Raw genomic sequence first — 9,655 nt, 5'->3', positions numbered from 1 at the left:
CTTGACATCAAACACCTAGCTATCCTATTCAAATGTTGTTGCTGTATTGCAATAATAAAGTGACAGGTTTCTTATTGATAGCAGTCAAGATACAATACATTTTTTTTATGTCATTATATAAGCAGTGGTGGAAAAAGTTCCCAGAAGTCATACTTGAGTAAATGTAAAGATACCTTAATAGAAAATTAAAAAGTGAAAGTCACCCAGTAAAATAATACTTGAGTAAAAGTCTAAAAGTATTTGGATTTAAATATACTTAAATATCAAAAGTAAATGTGATTGCTAAAATATACTAAAGTGTCAAAAGTAAAAGTACAAATTATTTCAAATTCCTTATATTATGCAAACCAGATGTCCCATTTTTTTTTTTTTTTAATTTATGGAAAGCCAGGGGCACACTCCCAACACTCAGACATAATTTACAAACGAAGCATGTGTGTTTAGTGAATCTGCCAGATCAGAGGCAGTAGGGATGACCAGGGATGTTGCCTTGATAAGCGTGTGAATTGGACACTTTTCCTGTCCTGCTAAGCATTCAAAATGTAACAAGTACTTTTGGGTGTCAGGGAAAATGTATGGAGTAAAAAGTTAATTATTTTCTATAGGAATGTAGTGAAGTAAAAGTTGTCAAAAATATAAATAGTAAAGTACAGATACCCTAAAAGACGACTTAAGTAGTGCTTTAAAGTATTTTTACTTAAGTACTTTACACCACTGTATATAAGCACATAACCTCTACATTCATATTTATCAGACAAGAGCAGGGAGAAAAAATACATATCCTATATGCCATATCGCTGAAATCCATTGCAACGTTAAGGGCCATTACTAGCAAGTCAGCCTCAGTGAAACAAGCTTGCTGAATTAGCATCACAAACCCTAAACTGGCTGGCATTGTTTGTTGAATGCTAATTTGAAGGCACTTTAGACAATTACAATTTACTCTCTTTGTGCTATACCTAATCTCTGCTAATAACATGATGACATGACCAGGATTCTCCAGCCGCTCAGGTTTAGAGTTAAGTCAGTATTATTAATTAAATTGAAAGAAAAGTAGTTGAGGACTATGAAGAATCATTTAGACTTTAAAGCATGTACTAGCATTCACTAAATTCTTTCACTCAAATATATTATGAGAATATAACAAATCTGGTGTAATAAATTAGCAACAGAGCTCCCCAAAGTAAATTTACTCAGATTCACTAATTCAACAAGTTGTTTTATTTGTGATTATTTTGACAAAAGGACAATCAATGCCCTAAGTATTATTTTTCAATCAGCAATGACATTTTCTCAGTTATCAGGTTATACATCTGGAGGTAAGTAAAAGAGTCGTTCAGATGATAATAGGGCTATCAATGGGGGGCCTCCCAAGTAATTAGGCAAATCATGGGCCACCCTGCAACACCTCACCCTAACGGTTTTGACTAGATAGAGTACAGTTTATGTTAAAATGGCCTTATCGTAGCAGGTTAGGAGAACTTACGCAACAGGTTAGGAAAATTGACATAGCAGGTTAGGAGAATTAGGTTATGGTTAGGAAAAAGGCCCTCCACATGATAATAAGAATATCCATCTTGACGTTCTAATACAGTAAGTGATATTCCATGAATGCATTCATAACCTTTTGTCAACATTGTTAATGAAAGCTTTAGGATATGTTCTTTGTGTGTTCTTATGGTTTAATCAAGTGTTGTATTTCAAATAATTGAAATGACTAATACCCGTACAATAATATCTCATATCAGCACAATGTTGGTATTTACCCTTGCTAAAATTAGAGCAAACAGACACAAAACATAATAAAGTGTTATGGGTGTTTGAACAAGCAAATAAGCAGTCTCAGCAAGTGCATGCAATGTCCAGACATGCTGTATAAAGGCACACCAAATAATGCCGGTGTGCGTGGTAGGGGTATATTTTCCTGTATACATTTTTCTACCGCAGCAAAATATGACACATGGCTGCATGGATTTGAAAACCGCAACCTTGTCAAATTTTACGCATTTTGGCTGGGTTTACACAGGCAGGACAATTCTGATCTTATTCCACTAATTTGTCTTTTGAACAATCAGATCAGCGCTGATGTGATTGGGCAAAAGACAAATTAGTGAAAAAATATCGGAATTGGCTGCCTGTGTAAACGCAGCCTTAATTCATCGTCTACAGTTCCCCACAAATAAGGCGACCTGGAACGCATCCACCGTTCTTTGCTCGGCTGGGACACAGAATTGCTTAACGTGCAAAATCGTTTCCCCGGGAAATGGCAAAAGACTATAAGAAAAAAGTCGCTGTGCATTTTTTTTATCTGGTTTAGATCAGCATCCATTTCTCGGCATAGGACAATGGAGCACATTTTAACGCCAAAGGTAAGTGACCACTAGCTTGCAACTACGCGAACATTAACTTCACTAGCCAGTATAACTTGTTAAAATTCCTAGGGGAGTTTTAACTGACTCGTCTACTTGTTATTTAATTTAGCTAACTATTAAGTATGTTATAGCCGTTTGGGAATTGGTTTAAGTTAGTAGCTTGCTAGCTGTGTCATCAGAGAAATGTATTAGACATACATGGCTCTGGGTTACATGAGACTAACACAGTCACTACAATTTAGTTAACTAAATGACATCCCTGCAAATATTGTATAACTAACCCAAGGTAGACAACGACCTGTCGAGTCCAAATTAGTCCTTGTGGGAAGAACCAGCAAGGGGGCAGAGCCAAGCACGAGCTAGCGAGATCCTTTGGAGTGGTCTAGCATGAATTTGCATATTTCATTAGGGAATGCTCACTTCAGAGTAGCTGTTCCGTGTGTGTGTGTGTGTGTGTGTGTGTGAAGAACAAATTCTGATTTACAATGGACTACACCGGCCATTGGCCCAGATGACGCTGGGCCAACTGTACGCTGCCCTATGGGACTCCCAATCACGGCCAGTTGTGATACAACCTGGAATCGAACCAGGGTGTCTGTAGTGAAGCACTGAGATGTAGTGCCTTAGACCGCTGCGCCACTTGGGAGCCCCAATAACTCATTTAGCCCTTGCACTCCTTCTAAACAACAGGGTTCTTATTTTATTGCTTTGGCAAAGGGTAACATCTACCAAATTTAGTCCACTCTGTTTGTAACAGATTCTAGTTTTGGGAACAGAAAAGTACAGTTTTGAGATCAAATGTTTTATTGATGAGAACATTTGCATAATGTCAGCCAGAAATCATCTTCTACCACGGCTGGCCACTGGGCTACCTCATTACCATATTTGGTAGTAGTGAGTGGAAACATGGATGCTTCACTCTTATACATGGCTCATTCACACTTATCTGGCTCATTGTTCTGTCTGTGATCCCGGTGGTGGAACCTCTAGGTCTCCAGGATTTCCTGCTGTTTGTTTTAGTAGGAGTGCTTGGAAATATTTCTCAGCCATTCATTCACCTGCTGATATTTGTTTTTCAGAGAACTGACTGTGGACCTCAATCTGGCCTAATATATATATATATATATTATTTATATATATACACTGCAAAGAAGCCAGCCACTGGCACTCTCTATCTCACAGAAACCCATCTCATCTTTGTGGAGACATCCTGTAAAACTCGCAAGGAAACATGGGTATGACATTTGTTCAGATATCATGGCAAGGGGTGAGAGTCAATGTACGTGCTATGAAAACACCCCTGGCCCTTTCTAAAACCATGTACCCCTTTGATGTTCACAGCTATGAAGGCACTGGATAGATGTACGCTTAGATGGTGTGGAAGCAATCATGCCCCTTGGTAGGAGGAGTGGTGCCACACTGATTACGCCTACACTTATCCAGGTTTCTGCCAACTTTTAAGTGGTAGGGGTAAGAGACTTAAAAACCAGGACTCAAGATTAAAAGTTTTTGTTTCACTCATAACCGGGTTTTATACCATCTCATAGCTACAGTAGAGAAACTCCCTCTTACAGCTACAGGATGCCCGCTTCACATTTCCTGCAAGAATTTCCATGTGGCTCACTTTGTCATTCCAAGCCAAAATAATGAGATTGCCCAACGAGTTTTAGGAAATGACAGAATTCAACAAGAACTGAGGTAAATATACCAATTCTATGTCAATTGACCAATTCTCAATTCAATTCTATGCACATGTTTTCAAGGCTATTGTTATAGTCATACATTTTTTGTTCCCTCTGACGGATTGCTTAGCTTTGCAGCACATGTCACTCAGAATTGGGCATTCCTAAAACTGCAAGCAAGGACACAGTCTTAGGGAGTGCCAAATTCAGTAGCAGAGGGTGCATTCCTACTCTCCTACTTCCACAAGCAAAGTAATGTAAGTTCAGACTCTCCTTTATTTAATGCAAGGGTCAGCGACTCATCTCTGCTCATGCTATACTTACAGTATATGTTAATGATTACAAAGGCATTCCAAATGCACTTCATGGTGACGCTGTTCTGGTTTTCCTCTCACATACCAGGCTGCCATTTGCCGTTGTAGCCAGCCCCTGTCTGGGTTAAATGTTCGATGTGTAGAAGATGAGGCGATGCTACAGGCAATCAGCTGGGCTAATCCCAAAAGCACCTTCATGTATGGTGGATACCAGACCTAAGGTAAGAACCACATTTTAAGATAAATGTATTGCTAATTTCCCCTCTGTTGTATTTTGCTCAACCCTAACCCAAACTGTCCTGCCTTTCTTTTATTTCAAGTGTAATGCCATGGCCAATAGAGCAGCAGGGAAGGAATACGAGAAAGAGGACAACGACTCAAACATCCGCTTTCAGTTTGTGGGCATCGAGAATATCCATGTCATGAGAAACAGTCTGCAGAAGCTTCTAGAAGGTTACTATCATTGGTCTCACATAAAAAGGGATGAACCATAATCTTTGGGTGTAGTGGTTTTTATTTATTAATCATATACTTGTGTGTAAAACTCAAGTAATTTTGCAGCATGAAAAGACAAGGCAAAGTTCATGCTTAACAAAGCCTCCAGTTTATAAGGTGCCTAGTTGTCTGTTTTCAGTGTGTGCTATGAAGTCTCCAACAATGAGTGACTACTTGACGGGACTGGAGAATTCTGGTTGGCTGCGTCACATCAAGGCTGTGCTGGATGCTGGAGTGTTTCTAGCTAAGGTAATAGACATCCTTCCATGTAGCCATCTCCTTTGTGTTGCTATGTTTGAATTAAACATTCTTATTAGGTATCTATAACCTGTGAAAAAATGTATTTAAACCCCCAAATGGTCATGTTTGCATCTACTTTTTACTCTAGCATGTGGTTCTGAGTTATCCCTAGTTTCTACTAAGGCTGTGGCTGAGGAGAAGGCTAGCGTGCTTGTGCACTGCTCAGATGGCTGGGATCGCACAGCCCAGGTGTGCTCTCTGGCCAGCATCCTCTTGGACCTCTTCTATCATACCATCAAGGGACTCATGGTGAGAACAGTCTGGTTTACTAACAGTATCTTGACAATATGAGTATTTGTGTGTTGGACTGCACAGTTATTGTCTACTAAATCTAGGAATTATATTTGGGGAAATATCTTATTCTATGTTTAGTTGCCTGTCTGCACTATTCATATAGCTTCACGGTTCATTTTGTTAGTTTGTTCAGTGTTTATGCTATTTAATAAAGAAGAATGTACACATACCACACTGCACCTTGGTCTCCTTCGTATTATGAACGTGACAGAAGAACGCACCATAAAAGGACCAAGCAGCGTGTTCAGGAGGAGCAGACATCATGGCATGGGATGAGATTTTGGACGGTAAAGGATCCTGGACGTGGGAGGAAATATTGTCAGGAAAGGATCGCCTGCCATGGAAGCAGGGGGAGATCGCGCAGGGGGAGACTGTCACGCTCTGACCTGAGATATCTCTGTTTTCTTTATATTTTGGTTAGGTCAGGGTGTGACTAGGGTGGATACGCTAGTTTTTGTATGTATGTTTATGGTGTTATTGTATGTTTATGGTGGCCTGATATAGTTCCCAATCAGAGTCAGCTGTTTATCGTTGTCTCTGATTGGGGATCATATTTAGGTAGCCATTTCTCTTTGGTGTTTGTGGGATCTTATTCTATGTTTAGTTGCCTGTCTGCACTATTCATATAGCTTCACAGTTCATTGTGTTAGTTTGTTCAATGTTCATTCTATTTAATAAAGAAGAATGTACGCATACCACGCTGCACCTTGGTCTCCTTTGTATTACAAACATGACAGGTTCACTGTTATAAGCTAACTTTTTTGATGAATTTAAGCAAAATTCCCACATTTCCCGGGCTTAACTTCCCATGGAACATTTCTGGAAAAATTCCAGCCTTTTGCAACCCTAGTTATTACTCTAGTATCTCTACTATGAGACATACTAGATACATACTATGACAGCAATTCACTGTAATAGGTACACAGGTTGTATCTGGCACAAGTGACGAATAAACCGATTTTGATTTCAAAGAGTGCCATTATTATAATGTTTGATATTACAACATTGATGTGTGATATCTTTTTTTATCAAGCATATTCTTTTTTGCAAATGTATGCCTTTATTACTATATGATTTATATTGCCAGAATACTCAATGATTATTAACACCACAGTTATGTGTGCTTCTGTCAGGGTTGTGGTCAATTTAATTTAGTTTTTTTTTTATTTAACCTTTATTTAACCAGGTAGGCAAGTTGAGAACAATTTCTCATTTACAATTGCGACCTGGCCAAGATAAAGCAAAGCAGTTCGACACATACAACAACACAGTTACACATGGAGTAAAACAAACATACAGTCAATAATACAGTAGAAAAATAAGTCTATATACAATGTGAGTGTAACGGATGTGAAATAGCTAGCTAGTTAGCGGTGGTGCGCGCTAAATAGCGTTTCAATCGGTGACGTCACTTGCTCTGAGACCTTGAAGTAGTGTTTCCCCTTGCTCTGCAAGGGCCGCGGCTTTTGTAGAGCGATGGGTAACATGCTTCATGGGTGACTGTTGTTGATGTGTGCAGAGGGTCCCTGGTTCGCACCCGGGTATGGGCGAGGGGATGGTCTAAAGTAATACTGTTACATGAGCAAGTGAGGTGAGAAGGGAGGTAAAGGCAAAAAAAGGCCATGGTGGTGAAGTAAATACAATACAGCAAGTAAAACACTGGAAGGGTTGATTTGCAGTGGAAGAATGTGCAAAGTAGAGACAGAAATAATGGGGTGCAAAGGAGCAAAATAAATAAATACAGGAGGGAAAGAGGTAGTTGTTTGGGCTAAATTATAGATGGACTATGTACAGGTGCAGTAATCTGTGAGCTGCTCTGACAGCTGGTGCGTAAAGCTAGTGAGGGAGATAAGTGTTTCCAGTTTCAGAGATTTTTGTAGTTCGTTCCAGTCATTGGCAGCAGAGAACTGGAAGGAGAGGCGACCAAAGGAAGAATTGGTTTTGTGGGTGACCAGAGATATACCTGGTGGAGCGCGTGCTACAGGTGGGTGCTGCTATGGTGACCAGCGAGCTGAGTTAAGGGGGGACTTTACCTAGCAGGGTCTTGTAGATGACCTACAGCCAATGGGTTTGGTGACGAGAATGAAGCGAGGGCCAGCCAACGAGAGCGTACAGGTCGCAGTGGTGGGTAGTATATGGGGCTTTGGTGACAAAACAGATGGCACTGTGATAGACTGCATCCAATTTATTGAGTAGGGTATTGGAGGTTATTTTGTAAATGACATCGCTGAAGTCAAGGATTGGTAGGATGGTCAGTTTTACAAGGGTATGTTTGGCAGCATGAGTGAAGGATGCTTTGTTGCGAAATAGGAAGCTAATTCTAGATTTAACTTTGGATTGGAGATGTTTGATGTGGGTCTGGAAGGAGAGTTAACAGTCTAACCAGACACCTAGGTATTTGTAGTTGTCCACGTATTCTAAGTCCGAGCCGTCCAGAGTAGTGATGTTGGACAGGCGGGCAGTTGCATTCAGCGATCGGTTGAAGAGTATGCATTTAGTTTTACTTGTATTCAAGAGCTCGCCTGGAGGGTTGTTAACACAGTGTCCAAAGAAGGGCAGAAGTATACAGAATGGTGTCCTCTGCGTAGAGGTGGATCAGAGACTCACCAGCAGCAAGAGCGACATCATTGATGTATACAGAGAAGAGAGTCGGTCCAAGAATTGAACCCTGTGGCACCCCCAGAGACTGCCAGAAGCCCGGACAACAGACCCTCCGATTTGACACACTGAACTCTATCAGAGAAGTAGTTGTTGAACCAGGAGAGGCAATCATTTGAGAAACCAAGTCTGCCGATGAGGATGTGGTGATTGACAGAGTCGAAAGACTTGGCCAGGTCAATGAATATTGTATTGTTTCTTATCAATGGCGGTTAAGATATCATTTAGGACCTTGACCGTGGCTGAGGTGCGACCATGACCAGCTCTGAAACCAGACTGCATAGCAGAGAAGGTATGGTGGGATTCGAAATGGTCGGTAATCTGTTTGTTGACTTGTCGAAGACCTTAGAAAGACCTTAGACCTTAGAAAGGCAGGGTAGGATAGACATAGGGCTGTAGCAGTTTGGGTCAAGAGTGTCCCCCCCTTTGAAGAGGGGGATGACCGCAGCTGCTTCCCAATCTTTGGGAATCTCAGACGACACGAAAGAGAGGTTGAACAGGCTAGTAATAGGGGTGGAAACTATTTCGGAAGATAATTTTAGAAAGAAAGGGTCCAGATTGTCTAGCCTGGCTGATTTGTAGAGGTCCAGATTTTGCTGCCCTTTCAGAACATCAGCTGACTGGATTTGGGAGAAGGAGAAATGGGGAAGGCTTGGGCGAGTTGCTGTGGGGGGTGCAGTGCTGTTGACCGGGGTAGGGGTAGCCAGGTGGAAAGCATGGTCAGCCGTAGAAAAATGCTTATTGAAATTCTCAATTATAGTGGATTTATCGGTGGTGACAGTGTTTCCTATCTTCAGTGCAGTGGGCAGCTGGGAGGAGGTGTTCTTATTCTCCATGGATTTTACATGTGTACACGTGTCCCAGAACTTTTTTGAGTTTGTGTTGCAGGAAGCATATTTCTGCTTGAAAAAGCTAGCCTTGGCTTTTCTCACTGCCTGTGTATATTGGTTTCTAGCTTCCCTGAAAAGTTGCATATCAAGTTGCATATCAAAAGTTGCTGTTCGATGCTAATGCAGAACGCTATAGGATGTTTTTGTGTTGGTTAAGGGCAGTCAGGTCTCGAGAGAACCAAGGGCTATATCTGTTCCTGGTTCTACATTTCTTGAAGGGGGCATGCTTATTTAAGATGGTGAGGAAGGCATTTAAAAAAAATAACCAGGCATCCTCTACTGACGGAATGAGATCAATATCCTTCCAGGATACCCTGGCCAGGTCGATTAGAAAGGCCTGCTCTCTGAAGTGTTTCAGGGAGTGTTTGACAGGGATGAGTGGAGGTCGTTTGACCGCTGACCCATTACGGATACAGGCAATGAGGCAGTGATCGCTGAGATCTTGGTTGAAAAGAGCAGAGGTGTATTTAGAGGGAAAGTTGGTAGGATGATATCTACGAGGGTGCCCATGTTTACGGATTTGCGGTGGTACCTGGTAGGTTCATTGATAATTTGTGTGAGATTGAGGGCATCAAGCTTAGATTGTAGGATGGCTGGGGTGTTAAGCATGTTCCAGTTTAGGTCGCCTAGCAGCACGAGCGCTGAAGATA

The 9,655-nt window shown here is 41.2% G+C and overlaps 1 pseudogene; it reads left to right on the top strand.

Annotated features, from left to right (window-relative positions):
- The first annotated feature begins 3,761 nt into the window (after positions 1-3,761).
- On the top strand, positions 3,762-6,152 carry LOC118391804 (myotubularin-related protein 8-like; annotated as a pseudogene).
- Positions 6,153-9,655: the final 3,503 nt, after the last annotated feature.

This window comes from Oncorhynchus keta, chromosome 12 (assembly GCF_023373465.1).
Source record: "Oncorhynchus keta strain PuntledgeMale-10-30-2019 chromosome 12, Oket_V2, whole genome shotgun sequence".
Classification (NCBI taxonomy): Eukaryota; Metazoa; Chordata; class Actinopteri; order Salmoniformes; family Salmonidae; genus Oncorhynchus; species Oncorhynchus keta.
The sequence above is the reverse complement of the archived record's forward strand: the minus strand, read 5'-3'. Positions and strand labels throughout refer to the sequence as shown.